The 16,763-nt window shown below is 33.7% G+C and overlaps 1 protein-coding gene across 3 annotated transcripts in view; it reads right to left on the bottom strand.

Moving 5' to 3' along the window:
- The window catches only part of LOC124357824 (multidrug resistance protein homolog 49), a 73,048-nt gene extending 59,558 nt beyond the window's left edge, over nt 1-13,490 (bottom strand). The window contains exon 1 of one of the 3 annotated variants that reach the window (XM_046809886.1): nt 13,419-13,490. The gene's annotated coding sequence lies outside the window, so the exon portion shown is untranslated. The remainder of the gene's footprint in view (nt 1-13,418) is intronic. The other 2 variants (XM_046809883.1, XM_046809884.1) reach the window with 2 other exon arrangements.
- Nucleotides 13,491-16,763: the final 3,273 nt, after the last annotated feature.

Here is a 16,763-nt window from a genome sequence, read left to right as displayed (position 1 = left end):
AAGGGCGAAGGTACGAGGAAATAACCAGATTAGATGCTCAATACACGAGACAACTTGACCACCACCCTACAGAAGACTCACAGGTACATTGCACCCGAGGGTACGAGGAAATAACAGATTAGATGCTCAATACACGAGACTTGTACATTGTAGCCGAGCTGAAGTAAGTGTTGTGTTAGGTTAAGGGCGAACGGGTACGAGGAAATAACCAGATTAGATGCTCAATGCACGAGACAACTTAACCACCACCCTACAGAAGACTCACAGGTACTTTGTAGTCAAGCTGAAGTAAGTTGATTTAGGTTAAGGGCGAACGTACGAGGAAATAACCAGATTAGATGCTCAATACACGAGACAACTTGACCACCACCCTACAGAAGACCCACAGGTACATTGTAGTCGAGCTGAAGTAAGTGTTGTGTTAGGTTAAGGGCGAACGTACGAGGAAATAACCAGATTAGATGCTCTATACACGAGACAACTTGACCACCACCCTACAGAAGACCCACAGGTACATTTGTAGCCGAGCTGAAGTAAGTTGATTTAGGTTAAGGGCGAACGGGTACGAGGAAATAATCAGATTAGATGCTTAATACACGAGACAACTTAACCACCACCCTACATAACTCACAGGTACATTGTAGTCAAGCTGAAGTGTTGATTTAGGTTAAGGGCGAACGGGTACGAGGAAATAACCAGATTAGATGCTCAATACACGAGACAACTTGACCACCACCCTACAGAACACCCACAGGTACATTGTAGTCCGAGCTGAAGTAAGTGTTGTGTTGGGTTAAGGGCGAACGTACGAGGAAATAACCAGATTAGATGCTCAATACACGAGACAACTTGACCACCACCCTACAGAACACCCACAGGTACATTGTAGCCGAGCTGAAGTAAGTGTTGTGTTGGGTTAAGGGCGAGGGTACGAGGAAATAACCAGATTAGATGCTCAATACACGAGACAACTTGACCACCACCCTACAGAACACCCACAGGTACATTGTAGCCGAGCTGAAGTAAGTGTTGTGTTAGGTTATGGGCGAGGGTACGAGGAAATAACCAGATTATATGCTCAATACACGAGACAACTTGACCACCACCCTACATAACACTCACAGGTACATTGTAGTTGAGCTGAAGTAAGTGTTGTGTTATTTTATGGGCGAGGGTACGAGGAAATAACCAGATTATATACTCAATACACGAGACAACTTGACCACCACCCTACAGAAGACTCACAGGTACATTAATGCGCTTATGTTCTAGACTCTGGTCTTCTCTTAAACGTTTCTTCTCACTCTTTATTGGATCGGGACAATTACTGACGCAAGACTCCCGTTTTTACTGAACATGGAACATTATTGTAACTTGTTATGGTGTTATATCGGTCCTGCTCTATACTTATACCGTATTAAGAATGTTCTACTAATAGTAGTAGTGATAGATAATTTAGTCTGGAGTTGACCAATGATTTTGAAGTAAATCACATTAACAAGAGTCTAAAACTGTGTAATATTACACATTAATAAAACAATGCATACAAAACCGATCTATTTCCCCCTTTTCAAACTATTAATGTATTTAAATTATTGGCTGAGCGTTAGCTAAACCTATCGCTCGAGGAGATGACAAGTTTTCATTTCTGACGGTTTGTTTATATCCCTATGATATCTCTATAACAAGATGACCTAAAGAATTGAAATTTTTCAAGAAGCTTCATTTCTATGTAAGCAATATCAAATTGGAATATGGTGCATGTCACTCCATGGGATTTGGCTGAGTGTTAGCGAAAATTTGTATATTGGTATTATGGATAAGCATGATGGATATGAGTAATTTGAAGGAAAATCAAATTTGTAAACAGACATAATACAGTCATTTTATATTTTAATATGTGACATAGAATTATCTATCCGCAAATCATACAGAAAAAGATTTTTCTGTATTAATTAAATTTATAATGAAAGTTCATTTCAAACTAGAAATAATGAGTTCGATGAATTATCAATGCCACATCGAACACAATCGTTACAATCATCGAATTTGGCTGAGCATCATTGAAGTCTATCAAAAAAGACAAAGAATGTCTGATTTTTACCAGGAGAAGTTAGAGCTAAGAAGTCCTCTCTAAAACTTAAAACTGGGGACCAACGGCTTAGAGGTAACTTCCGAACCACCACCAATGGGCGAGCAGGCGGGCTGCTTGCAAGGACAGGATCGCTCAGCGGTCACCCATCCAAGCAGCAGCCACGCTCGACGTTGCTTGATTCGGTTGTCTTGCGATAACCGCCCTACCCGTTAGACCACGCCATTGGTCTGTCACTCGGTAGGCTGGCACAACTTCCCTTCTGTCTGCCTGGGGGCTGTAAAAAGTTTTTTCCTGTGTGATTGAACGGTAGTTGTTTCTGTCCACAGGACATCTCGGAAATGAAATGAAGTTGAAATTGTGAATGCTCCAGCGAGGCCTGTTGCACGATACGTGATTTGGCATACTTCTGTAATATTGTAGAAAAAAATTGGAGTAACGAGTATGGATAAACTAAGTTTGTTTTTCAAAATCCTAAATGGATTGTACTTTGAAATTGTGAAAACTACTCACTTTGATAACTACATGGAAGATATAAAAAATTTCAAATTTTTAGATGTACAATCTATCGTTTGTTGATAATATAGCACAATGCCCTACTCATTAACTTATCTTTATTACATATAACGACTGTAGTTAGTATTATTATTTAAAACTAGCTGTTTCCCGCGGCTTCGTACACTTTTCGTAACCTTTGCTCGTGAGTGAGCACTTCTGGTTTAAGTGAATTATATTTCCAACGCCGATGTAGAGTTTACCTTGCTGCCACGATCAAGAAAATCTGCCAAAAGTGTATGTTTATAGCCATTGTACACGTATATGTACTTTATTATAAAGTGGTCTAACACTCAAGCTTAGGCATTTCTGGTTAAGTTCAACAAGAAATGTATTTAAAGGCAAATATACATCGAAACTTAGCGCCTTCAAATAGTGTTTGGCTATTTAATACATATACCTGTACGTAAATGTCTCGTAGTTGCAGTTTATAATGTGCAGGCGCTTTGATAACTTTTATATTTTATAGCGCCGCCTGGTGGTGAGTTACATCAATGGGCATAGCATATAAACCTTCTACATGGAAAAATACATATTCATACAATTTGTTATGATGATCGGTCAAGTAGTTTCTACGTCTATAAAGGACATACAGACAAACATTTATATCTATTTAAAAATTGATTATTCAAAAGTAACCTTATTATTATTATATCTTCTTATTATTGTTATAAAATAAAATAGATTTATTCTACTCGGCATTTTTCTTATTACATATTATTTGTCATCAATTCGCACGGAAAACGGAAACGAAAAAACTCTCCTGGTGAAGCTAAATAAATAAAGGGCAGCTTTCACACAAGGACGCCTAAATTAATTATATTACTCACAGCTCCCTGACACAGAAAGTGGGGTAACTTTCCATCAGTAGATACAATGCTGGCAAGGTGCCAACACAATGGTTGGTGGAATGTATTAGTTCCACGCGATTGTTGTTTACTGATACAAGCCTCCCTGTAGGGCTTTGAATCGATGGATCGACCCTTTCAAGGACTTTGAAGTCCAATAGATATTAGGTTCTCACTAGGAATTGATCTACTTTTTGAGAGGATGTTGGAAACAGGAATCTTGATTTAAATTCCTATGCTGCAAGTATGGAGGTATCATTAAGTACTTAAGTACGTTTTGGGGGATTATTTACATACAAATTGCATCATGTTCAAACTACCGCCGCCTTGTGAATTTAAAATTTTCATACTAAACACTCAATTTTAATATGTATAAAAATGTCTTGTATAACTAATTCTGAATATACCGCGTTACCTCCAAATTTTTAATCAGTTGAATATGTTCCAATATATTTTGAGTATATGTAACACTCGGGGGTATTTATAATGGATTTTAAAGTTGTCTCGCTCACCCTAAATGGGATTTTATTTAAATATTTAAATTGGGATACCCACTGAGTTATACATCAGATAAATTACTTTGATAAGATAAAAACAGAGACACTAAGAAATCCAATTGAAAGCAATGTCAAAGTGTGTACCGTTTGACTAGGATAAAATAATAACTTCAATTAGACGCCACCTTAGATTGTATCAACTTTGGGCCTCTAATTTTCTCAATTATTCTTTTATTATCAAGACCTCAAAATTAGATATCACAGAATGGACGGTTACTGTGGGTGAAGGCAGAAGTAACACTGTTTTGAGAGAATATCCGATGTATTTAATGAACATTTAAATCATTCCAGTTAAGAAAGTTTGCTTTTAACGGGTACCTTCTGAGGTAAAAATGTGCGGAGCCGCGGGGAACAACTAGTAACCTCTGTTTGATATTTTACTTGATTCACATCAGTGCTTTTGAGCCATAAGACGAACTATGTAGTTGTAATGGATGGTGTGGTTATGGTTGAGGTTGGTGGTAGTGTTGTGTGGTTGGCTTCTAGATACAATGTGAGCATCATGTACATCAATTGCTATGTCTGTGTTGATAATAGTCGATGCCGTCTTAAGATACTTGCCTTGTAGGCGAAAGGCCTTAAATTTAATTATGTAGTTGTAATGGCTGGTATGGTTGTGGTTGGTGGTAGTGTTGTGTGGTTGGCTTCTAGATACAATGTGGGCATCAGATACATCAATTGCCATGTCTGTGTTGATAATAGTCGATGCCGTCTTAAGATGCCTGCCTTGTATGCGAAAGGCCTTGAGTTTAAATAAAGAAATTCTCCCTTCATTATTTTCAAACGCGTTTTCTGTATTTCATTACTATGTCCGTGAAATTTTAATTAATTTAATTTATTTAAATTCATTTTTTCATGCCATTGTTTTAAGTGTTTTCTATAGCTAATTGCAATTAAATTAATTAAAACTAGAATTAAAGAGAGTATGGACTTTACGAGTGTTCAACGCCTATGATACATCAACACGTTCAGTTTTAATTGGTACTAAAAAATTCTACATCTTCATATTTCCCATGTTTGCACTAACGTTTTTTAAGCATGACCTTCGGTTAGTCAGTATAGCTATATCAGATAACATTCAGTTAAGCAGACAACATTAATTGCCTGTTATAAACAAACAAAAGGCCAGCCGAGAGTGAGAGTCCAGGAGTCATTGCCATTGTGACAGAAGACCGTAACCGGGCGGAGGACATGCGAAATGAGACGCAGTGGGCTACATACAATGATACGTAGTGGCGCACTTTAATTAAGTATCATTTCCAAAAATAAGCTCTGACATAATGAGTTCTTTGTTTGATGTTTGTTTACGACAATGGAGGGATTGTGAGGGAAACAAGAGTTTTTCCGGACGTTTGCGATCGTTCAGTAATAAAAAAGTCTTGTTTAGTAATTTACCTGAAGAAGAGATCAGATTGCAGATCTGAAACGTAGTGTTACTGATTGTATTGTATCACTAAACGACGGCAAATGTCCGGAAAATCCTGTTTCCCTAATGAGTTCTTTCTCATAACAAAAAACAAGCGAAATCGTGCCCTAAAAACGTATACTGAGCCGAGAAATATTTGTATATATTTATTATATTAGTCAGATTGATCATAAAGTCCAACACTGCTTATTTTTCAACGTTTTAAATGAAAATGAAATTGGGAGCTTTGCTGTATTTTTCTTAGAATTGCATCTAACGCTGATCGCTTTGCAACCTTAGTTTATTATTGACAAAACGTTCAAACTAAATTGATGTTAAATTTAGCATTGATCCTGAATATACCGAAAACATGGTTTTTCCCCCGAAATTCTTATTTGATATCCTTTCTGTCACTACTAAGTAAATACGAGAACACTGAAGTGAACAAAACATTTGTTTTATTATTAAAAACTACTAAAAAATATGCAAAGAGATATTAACCCTTCCTTTAACATGTGTACATTTAGATACATCACCCTAACTATATACTGCCGGTTGTAAATGAAAGTATAGTAAGTGGATTGTTGTGAAATAATGTACAAAATAAAAAATAGAAATTAAAAAAAATACAAAAAATTACAAAATTAAAAATTCAAATTTATGTTAAACATAATAAACCAAATAACGTAGAACAATTGTGTAACACAATTAAAAGATAACTTTATAGTTATATAATAATGACATGTCAAAATATTAACATGATATAGTACGTATTATATATATATATATATATATATATATATATATATATATATATATAATAATATTTTTGTTGATATATTTGCTTATTTACCTACTGTATATCTCTTGAAAATGTCTTAAGACGAAATATAGAGAATTTTTATGTTCTTTTCTTCTATTCTTTTCTATTCTTATTGAAGATATATATATATATATATATATATATATATATATATATATATATATATACATTTATGGATCCGTATTAATTTACTTTAGATTGTAACAGTTAGTAACGGTATTGTTATTGGTAAAAGAATTCAAATATGGTTGTTTGTCTACTAGTAGTATTGACTTTTCAAAATGTCCATCCAAAACGTGCACTTGGAAACGTTATCGCCATCTTCGCCTTCTTTTTGGAATTGGATGAGAGCCAAGAGTGCGTCATGAAATGTTGACTCTGGGTCCGGCGGGAACTCGGTTGTGGTGTGCCAAACTGTTCCAAACGCGGAACTATCGTAACGAGTTCACAACAGCCGTGTAATGATGAATACATTACAATTATCTTTTTACGATGAGCACAGAAAGCAAAAAGTGCATAAGAAAGCAGGGGATAAATGTAAATTATTTAATTACCGATAACGTCCATTGCACCACAGGCGCGTGCAGTTCTTACAGGTAAAGTGGGATATTAATGATTTATAATCACTTTAAAGTAGATAAGGAGCTTAGCAACAATATTGCTTACGAAATGTGTGATCACTTTCAGTCAGATACTAGTATATAGGATTTAAATGGAGTGTTCAACCTCATTTTACACGTCTTTATGTGCTTTTACATTTATACCGTGTGTCTATATGTAACATGCTTTGAGTGGGAACGAAAAAATAGTTTTTAATGTTGAAAATTTATTAAAACTTATTCAGTATTATTGCTGTAGATTAGAATATTAAAATAAATTTGGTTTGCTTGTGTAATTTTACTATCCTAAAACAACTAAAGGTTCCATTTAAAGAAATGGGTTAAGCTAATCTGCAACCATTCTCTTATTACTGTGAGGAACATTTTTTGAAAAATTTTTATAACAGGCTGGATGAAATGTCTATTGTAATTGTTGTTGTTATAGTGTGCAATATTAACTATTCCTAACTGTTAATACAGTATTTGTGACTTGAGAACATAGAAGAGAAGATATTTTTCAAATTCAAAAACTTGTTATGGTTTGGTCTGCAATTTTGAAATGGTTAAATATTGATATAATAAATGGCACCAAAGCGTTTTTTTGCCCATTTACTATTTGGGGAAAAAGTTACGTTTATACTCTAGTAATTATAAGCAACAGCAATAATAATGTTATAATTTCCAACATACAAAAAATTAATTCGAACTCAACAACTTTTAGAAGTAGACACATTGACTAAATGGAAAAAAAAAAAGACGTGTAAAACGAGCTAGAATATGATGACACCATCTACTTCAAAACCCGTATCTGACTGAATGTGGAACACATATTTCTTGTGTATTTCAGATAGATTCCCCGTATGTAATTTAGGGGATCTAAATTTTTCCGTACGTATTAATTCTAACTGTCTCCCTAAGATTTGTTTAGGATACCTTAACAACCTCATCCTGTACAGTATTGTTCGATATGAATATATATTTTTTTAACATATCCACGTCAACTGTTTCTTAATATTTCTTTCAGCTTTTTTAATAATAGTTACTTTGATATAAATAAAACATACCCCAATGAAAGACTTTTTAATGGAATTTTAAACTGTTAGTTTTTAAGAATAGTATGGAGATACAAGTAGTTTTACGATGTTTTTAACCTCTGTGTGGAAACATTTTGAAAGATTTCAATTAGTTTAGTCTTATAAAAGTTATGTGCTTACCTAAGAGAGAATGGGAATAGAGAGCTTAGCTTTACACGTTTTAAAAAAAGGTGGATTCTAAAGTTAAGCTTTACCAAGAAGTGGAGAACTTGTAATATTACTCATTTCTTTCCGGTTACTTTCGCTGTTGTATTCATACCCTCTACTACAAAGTTTTAAAAGTTACAGAAATACACGGTTTCTAACACTAAAGTTTTGTTGTTATCATAAAGAAGGTGTTATAATTCTTAAGATAGTTGGAGATCACTGAAGAAATATTTTCTCTAGACTGAACCCAAGATGGATCCTTGAGGAACACCTTGTGTTGTAATTAATGATTTTAACTGTCTGGATGATTCCATTGAATAATCACTTCGGATTATCCTTTCAAGGTCAATTTTTTACATTTCTCTTATAGGTATTCACTACCGCAATGGTCCAGTTTCCGTATATCATAATTGAGACCAAAAAGGCCAAATTATTTGCTGCAATCAAGAAACCTATTGTAAAATTACCTAAGTTGGACCACTATATTGTCAACTAGACGAAAAGTTAGTTGTTATAATACATTTTCATCTGCTTCAGGAAATCATGTTGGATTTATGGAAAAAGATAGCAAAACCTTGTGAAATATACAAATCTTAAACGCTACTTTTTCGTTCATTTTTTAGAAAAATAATATCAGAACAGTAATATCAGAAGTTCTCTAAGGAGATCGTATGATTTTATATTTTTGTATTTACGGCTTGAAGCAATTAGTTAAGTTGTATTTGTAAGTTTTAATTGTATTCGCTACTGTTAAATGCATATAGATGTAAATGAAAACTAAGTGAAAATATGCCCGAGTTGAGCATTGTGTACAGACTGGATGAGGTTCGCCCGATTTATGTTCAGAGTCCTTATCATCACCCTCTTCTATTGTTGACATGTGGTGTTACTTAACCAACAGTATAACCCTATACTTACGTGTGAAAATATAATAAATATTAAAAGGAATATTTATTGAAACCGTCAATGAATATATTTTTAGAAATTTAACAAATACTAATAATAGCATACGACATAGTAAGTATTGTATACAAGCATTTTGTGAACGTCACAGAAAGTCTAGCCAACACAGAAATGATTCAAATGTTATTTTTACCGAAAAACTTTGTTATGACAATTTCAGGGCTGGACAATTATGATCAGAACTTACACTACATTTGACGCTATATAAAATATTTTATTGGCGATAGCCTAATCACTCTTTGAAGAAAAAAAAAATATATGTAATCATAAGTCATGAAAATCACGTAATTAATGTCCTTAGGCAATGTAAAAATTTTTTTAATTTCTTTACTTTTTTATAATTGAGCACAAATTGCTATTTATATTGTAAATGCTGTCAATGTAAATGGTATGTAAATGGCTGTTGTAAATGTAGTCTTAAAAATTTATGTCCTTAGGTGATTCAATCGATCTTGAATTGTATCATTCGGATCTTTTGACTATGTAGTTAGTTCCTTGTGACTCTTTTCACAGTAAGCTCTAATTAAGGTATACCTCAGATAGAAGATGACAGATAAAGACAGCCGAAACAGTAACTTAAGACAATAATAAAACTTTGCTTTTGACTTCAACTTTGGATAGATCATGGAAATATTATATTTCAAGTCCAAGTTGGGGAATACAGTCATGTCGAGACAGGCTGGTTGTAATGAATACCCCCGCCCCGTAATGTTCGGTCACACGGAGTACGCCGTGCCAGGCAGGGTGCACGGTTCTTGTGCTCACGCAAGCCCGACTATTTGCAATTACTCCCCAGTCAGTCGAAAATAGCTTTTGTTCCGACTTTTGCTTCACAAGAATTTCAAACCTAGATATGAGTAATTTTCCAAATCCCAACTCAATACTAGAATCAAATCAAAATTTTGAATAGAAACTTTTACGGTATTGTTGGCTGAGCGTTAGTGAAGCCTATGACTTTTAGAATTGGAAAACGTTCATTTCTGTATCTCTGTCCGCACGTCATTTCGAGAACTAACTGAACTACAGGTTTGATTTCATACACGAGGCTTCATTTCTGTATGTGCAACATCAGGTTCGATTATGGTACATGTCACTCACTCCATGGTATTTGGCTGAGCAAAATGTTTGACTTTGGTCATATGGGTTTGGCCATGATGACAAATAGCAGAATAAACAAACTAAGTACAGTCATTTGACATTTCAAGATGTGACAGTAACACATGTACGTAATGTGTTTGCTTTGTTTGATTGGTCCGTAAGAGTTTCCTTACGCTCTGACAGTTCCTTCCATACCCTGTTTATCTATCATTTTATATGTATATGGGCTACAGATTTAGATGATAGTGCAAGTACCTATATTGAATTTTGCTGTGCTATTTTGGAATAATTTAAACGTCCGCAATTTTAAAACGGTTAAAAGGATTTTATTTTATCTTAACTATTTCAAAAGAATATTTTTTTTTATATAAAAACATACACAGGAAGATAGACGGAAAACTAAAGTTTTTATGACATACCTTCATATCATATTTTTATGTGTAGAATAAACTCCCAGAGTATTGGGCCTATTTTACTGAACACCTTGTATACAAAGTGTAACAAAACTCTACACAAACTTTGGGATGTTTTTTTCGTGACCCAAGAGGAGCTAAAATCGAAGTACAACCGATGGTCTATCTCTTTTCGTTTACGTCTGTTTGTCTGTATACATTCTGAACCGTACCAAATTTGAGTTTTTTTTTATTTTTACTGGTGAAATAAAAAATAAAAACAAATACATAGAGTGAAAGGTGCTTAAAGAAAAGAGATAACTTAGAGTACAAGTTCTCTAAAACCTATTGCAACATGTTTATGTGTGTACCAATTAGTGTAGTCGGGTGTACTTTCTAATGTAAACATTTTCACGTTTTCAACTTCTTTAAGAGCTCTAGATGTTTACTAAGGGAGGAATCTATAAAATTCAGTCCTTAAGTGTGGTGTATAGTAAAAACTAAGTTGATGTGCATGTTTCCTACTTAAAGTTGACGAAGGGGATCTCTGACTCTTGTTTGTTTTCTTTCGAGCGCTGTCTGCCCATGAGAATACAACTAGAGCTATACTGTGGTTTCTCAAGAGAATAAAGAGCCTAAAGTGGCGTAAAGTACAATATTGTAAGAATATTGACATGCCCCATACCAGTCGATTCATTCCGTCTAGTTATATATTATTACCACACCACATATTCCTACATGCAGTGTGTATATCAATAAAATAAAATGTAAAATAATAATTCTTGCCAGGTTCGAAAATGAGAAAATGAGACCAGTTTAAGTATTACATGTTGCAAATATATATATATATATATATATATATATATATATATATATATATATATATATATATATATATATATATATATACATTTATTCTCTTTTATTTTCTTTTCATGCCAAAATAATAACCCAAATATTGGTAAACTCTTTATAAATTTTCGTACATCTCAGCGTACTTCTTCAGGCGTAACATTGAATATTGTATAACTATTTACAAAACTGAATTACTAAACTAACTACAAATATAAACATATACTACAAAAAAAGATAACTGAAATTGAATAATAAAAAGTGAAAAAAATTATTTGGCTTATATATTATATACAAGCTTATATAAAATGTGCTTGAGGCGTAGCAACCAAAATTGAATTTCGCTTGAACTGTGATTTCCGTTTACTGAAAATCATAAAATATACTAAGTGACTTTCAAGTTATCTCAACGGTAACCAAAATAACAATGGGTTTAAAAAAAAATACTTAAAGAAAAGTTCAAAATTTAAATAAGCCTTCCGTTGGTATTGCATAGAAGAATATAAACATATACCAAGTTTTCTCATTTTCATTACTTGTATTTCTGACACAGAGTTACTGAACTCTGTGACCGATTTGTACAGTTAAAGTGTTTAAAAAAGGTATACATTTGTACATTGACTGCTCTTTCTTGAACTATTTGCTATTAAGTACAGATGCCCACTTATGCCTATATTGGAAACTGAGTTTGAAGAATGTTTAAGAAAAGTTGATTGACCTTTTTTGATAACGGTTAATATATGTAATAGAGATCAGGCAATTCCAACCCAAGGGTACAAAATCAAGATGAATTGTGAGTGACCCTTACCACCACAAATATAACTGATCCAAGAGATGGATGGAGACATTTGATCCCATCATTAAGAGCGCAGTCTCCTTTTAATATTATACAGCGAGATATCTTGGAGTGTGGAGGTTTGAGTCTACACCTTGAGGACAATAAATCGCCATTTTCAATGTGTTTAATTCCACTCTTTAGAGTACCTAAGCTTATGAGCTTTATACAGCAAAATAGTTTGGGGTGTGAAGATTTGAGTTTGCACACCTTGAGGGCAATAAGTCGTCAATTTCAAGGTGTTTTATTCCACTCTTTAGAGTACATAAGCCTGTGGGCTTTATTTTGAGTCTACAGCTTAAGGACAATAAGTCGTCAATTTCAAGGTGTTTTATTCCAACTTTAGAGTACATAAGCCTGTGGGCTTTATGCGGCAAGATAGTTTGGGGTGTGGAGATTTGAGTCTACAGCTTAAGGACAATAAGTCGTCAGTTCCAAGGTGTTTTATTCCACTCTTTAGAGTACATAAGCCTGTGGGCTGTATGCAGCAAGATAGTTTGGGGTGTGGAAATTTGAGTCTACACCTTGAGGACAATAAGTCAATTTCGAGGTGTTTAATTCCACTCTTTAGAGTACCTAAGCCTGTGGGCTTTATACGGCAAGATAGTTTGTGATGTCAACATTTGAGTTTCAACACCTTTAAATTCTCGCAGTAACCATAATACTTCCAAAAAGCGGCCTTTTATCCATGCTCGGGAAGGCATAAAAGTAAACAAGCTTTGAATTTGGTCCACTGCGACGGAATGTGCTTAGGTAGAGTTTTATCTTAACAATTTATTTTGGGAACTTTGCATAAAACCCAAAAAAGATCCTATAAAGTTGACCGATGACAATCATTAAGAACTTTTTTTATTCAATTTCTATCCATGTAGTAAACGATATTATTAGTTACACGATTCTCTGTTTTACCTTTAGGTTTGTGCTTAGGACAGTATTATTGTACTGTTGCTATAGTAAAAATGATATTTTAAAATGCCTTGGTTTTTTAATAAATAAAACTTTGTTTGCAGTAAAACTATTTTTTTAAACGTTTATTTATGAAACATTATTTAATATTAATTGTTGAAGAAAATATTTATCACTTTATTATAACAAAGAAATCTCTTCTGTGAATAAAAATATATAATTGAGAAGAGTTAGTGTCGGTATGTGACGTACCTAAGGGAGCGAAGGGCGGCGTGAAGACAGCGTCCAGTGCACGCAGCGGCCGCACAGTTAGGACAGACAACAATGGTGCAGTGCCCCAGTCACTCCGCGCACGCGCAGACCGCCGCGGCCGCACGAGCTATCGACGCGTCGCGCGACTCACCTGCCTACCTCAACTATCCATATATTATATCTCGTACTGCTGCGGAACTATTTTATGGTTAAGGGATGGGTTAAACGAGTCGGTAAAGTCGGTTGTTTGCTATATGTGAAATTGAACGTAATACAATATTAAACGATATTCTTTTTATATCAAACTAGATTATATTTCTTTTTATTACTATTTGGATTATACTATGAAAGCTGACATTTATTCATTCCAAAACGTAGTACTGTGACTCGAACAGCAAAAATATTCCCGTAAATTTATTACAGTAAATAATTTTTTTTATTACTTTTTGTCTAGTATTTTGTAATAACAACATGCCTATGTTTTATATATAGCCTTGCATATATATATATATATATATATATATATATATATATATATATATATATATATACAAAGTGCCCCGAACCTATCTAATATTATTTTCAGTATTATTCCTGGGCCAAATAAAACGCAAAATACCATATTCAAACTTTTTTTAAATCAATAATTACCCAAATGACCACCATATTGTTTTTTCCACTTAGTTATTTTTTATTTGAGAATAGCTTGTTTTAATAGGTTGAAATTCTGTATATACCTTGTGTGTTTAATTACAAAAAATTCAAATTTATTAAAAAGCTTTATTTTTAACCAGACGGTTTCATTCATCTTTAAGCGTAAACATTTTAAAAACGTATAGTTAAAAAAGTCATAATCATAACATTTTAGTTAGAAAATTTAATTACAAATCCAGTTATACTAAGTTTAACAAAATCAATTGATAAATAAGGGAGATGATGCGCTTTTAAAAAACTGAGTACTAAACTCTATCTACTGACAACACGTGAGCCACAACAATCAGCTGTTTTAATTTTGTTGCTCTAATCAGCTGATTATAACGTTACATTGTTAAACTGTGGTCATAATATCCTTATCTATTGCAGGATTTAGGTTTCTTTTGAATAAATTAAATAGTAATTTTTGTATAATCTTTATTATTTGTATGTATATAATAAATGTATTTGTATAGTAATAAACTTTATTATTATTAAGTCACAAACTTTATATATACAAAACAAGGTAGAAGTACGCCATACCACGTGTCGTAACAGAGTTCGCTGAAAAATGTTAAGTTTCAATCTATGGCTATTTTTATTCTCAAGATGTCCTGCGGACAGATTGACCATACAGAACATCATACAAAAATGACGATACTTTTTATGAAATCTTTCTTAACACATCTTGCCACATGATACATTCATATTTTTGTTATTGGGTTTCATACCAGTGTCTAAATAATAAAAGTCTACACACCAAGTCACTATAAAATGATGTCGTATGTGTTGGGATAGCTAAGCTGCATGTGTTTTAATCTTATTATTATTATTATTATTATTACTGTTGTAATTTCACAGGTTTGGATCTCTGTGGCATGACACGTGTTTGGATATATCTGTTGTATGTCACATGTTTGGATATCTGTTGTATGTCACATGTTTGGATATCTGTTGTATGTCACGTGTTTGGATCTCTGTTGTATGTCACATTTTTGAATCTCTGTTGTAATATCAGAGGTTTGGATATCTGTTGTATGTCACGTGTTTGGATCTCTGTTGTATGTCACATGTTTGGATCTCTGTTGTATGGCTTATGTTTGAATCTCATATGGATGTATTGAGTTTACTTACAAATTTATTTTTTATACTATTTTCTCGGTGCAATCATGGTTACCGTAAGACCAAAGTAAAAGTATTTGCTAACGCTCAGCCAAATCCAATGGAGTGACATTTACCATCTCCGAACTCACTGTTTCTATATAAAAAAGAAACGTCGTGCACAATTTCAAGTCTATAAGTCAGTGCGTTTTCGAGAAATTGTACGGGCAGAAAGACAGTAAAAAATAGTTTCCGACTTTTTTCCAACTCCGAAAAAAGGGGGTTGGAAAGAGGGCTACATAGTCTTTGCTAAAGGTCAGCCAATTAAGAACCTGATCCTACTTAGGAATACGAATATACTCAGCCTACTTTTCATCTCCGATATTTAATACAATCGGTCCAAAATCAAATATTCTCATAATAGTCTCACTTATATTTCAATATAATAACGTACAGCACGGTTTATATACAAATTTCAATTTTAAATATGAATTTCAATTCACTGCATACATACAAATAATGAAACTATTTTATGACTGTCCACATTACATGCCTGAATTTCACTCGCTGATGGGAACAGTTTAACGAGTAGGAATTTCAGATTTATAGATGTTGTGGTGTTTTACCAGGTAAAACACCTCGTAGTACTCAGCAGTAGGATGATGTAACAAACCAGGTGGCTGACACCAGCGACAGACGCGTCGATCTTGTGTCTAAAAATAACAACTGGCATAGATCAGTTTGTTATACTCGATGTGGCTACTTAAAGAATTACATAGTATATTAGGATAAAAACTTACCACTGTAAGCTTATCTCTTTTATTGTTTATTGCTAGTCCGTGAACATTATATTGCAACTTTTACATAAGTTAGAAGTGCTGTTTTCATAAAATAAATCTTAGTTTGTAAAACTACGTCTTTGAAGCAAAAATCTTGGAGTAAAAATGTTGTAAAAATTCAACAACAACTTTTTGAGGTTAAAATTACTTTTAATATACACACCTTAAAACGACTAAGGTCTTTTTAATAATATGTACTTAATGTATGCATTGTGTGATACCTAACACTTATTTATGTATGTTTAAAGCCTTATACTTGTAGTCAAGCACAGAACACTTTGTTTTTAATTTCGAAATTCTAATTTAGTTTAGGGCAGTTAACGAACAACAACACAACACTCAAAGTAAATAAAACTCTTGTATCCAATTTTAAATGTAACAAACGATAATCTATTCTTCGAAATCTCACACTCAATATCTCGCGTTATCTCCTCTGGCTGAGATAACTGCTTAATTACGCTGTGGCATGGTTCTTGTGCGCCTTCGAGGCTGTCTTGAGGCAACCGCGCCCATTCTTCTCGTAACGCCAGCTCAAACCAATGTCCTGGGTTGGTTTGGCCGGCTCCAGATACTTATCCCTACTTGATATCAGACGTTTTCAATTGGATTTAGATCTGGACTGCAAGGTCACTTCAATACTGGTATGTTATGTACGTCCAAGTACTGTCTTGCATATATACAAAATCTTGACCTGCTCGTTTTGCTCTCGGAC

This window comes from Homalodisca vitripennis, chromosome 3 (assembly GCF_021130785.1).
Source record: "Homalodisca vitripennis isolate AUS2020 chromosome 3, UT_GWSS_2.1, whole genome shotgun sequence".
Classification (NCBI taxonomy): domain Eukaryota; kingdom Metazoa; phylum Arthropoda; class Insecta; order Hemiptera; family Cicadellidae; genus Homalodisca; species Homalodisca vitripennis.
The sequence above is the reverse complement of the archived record's forward strand: the minus strand, read 5'-3'. Positions and strand labels throughout refer to the sequence as shown.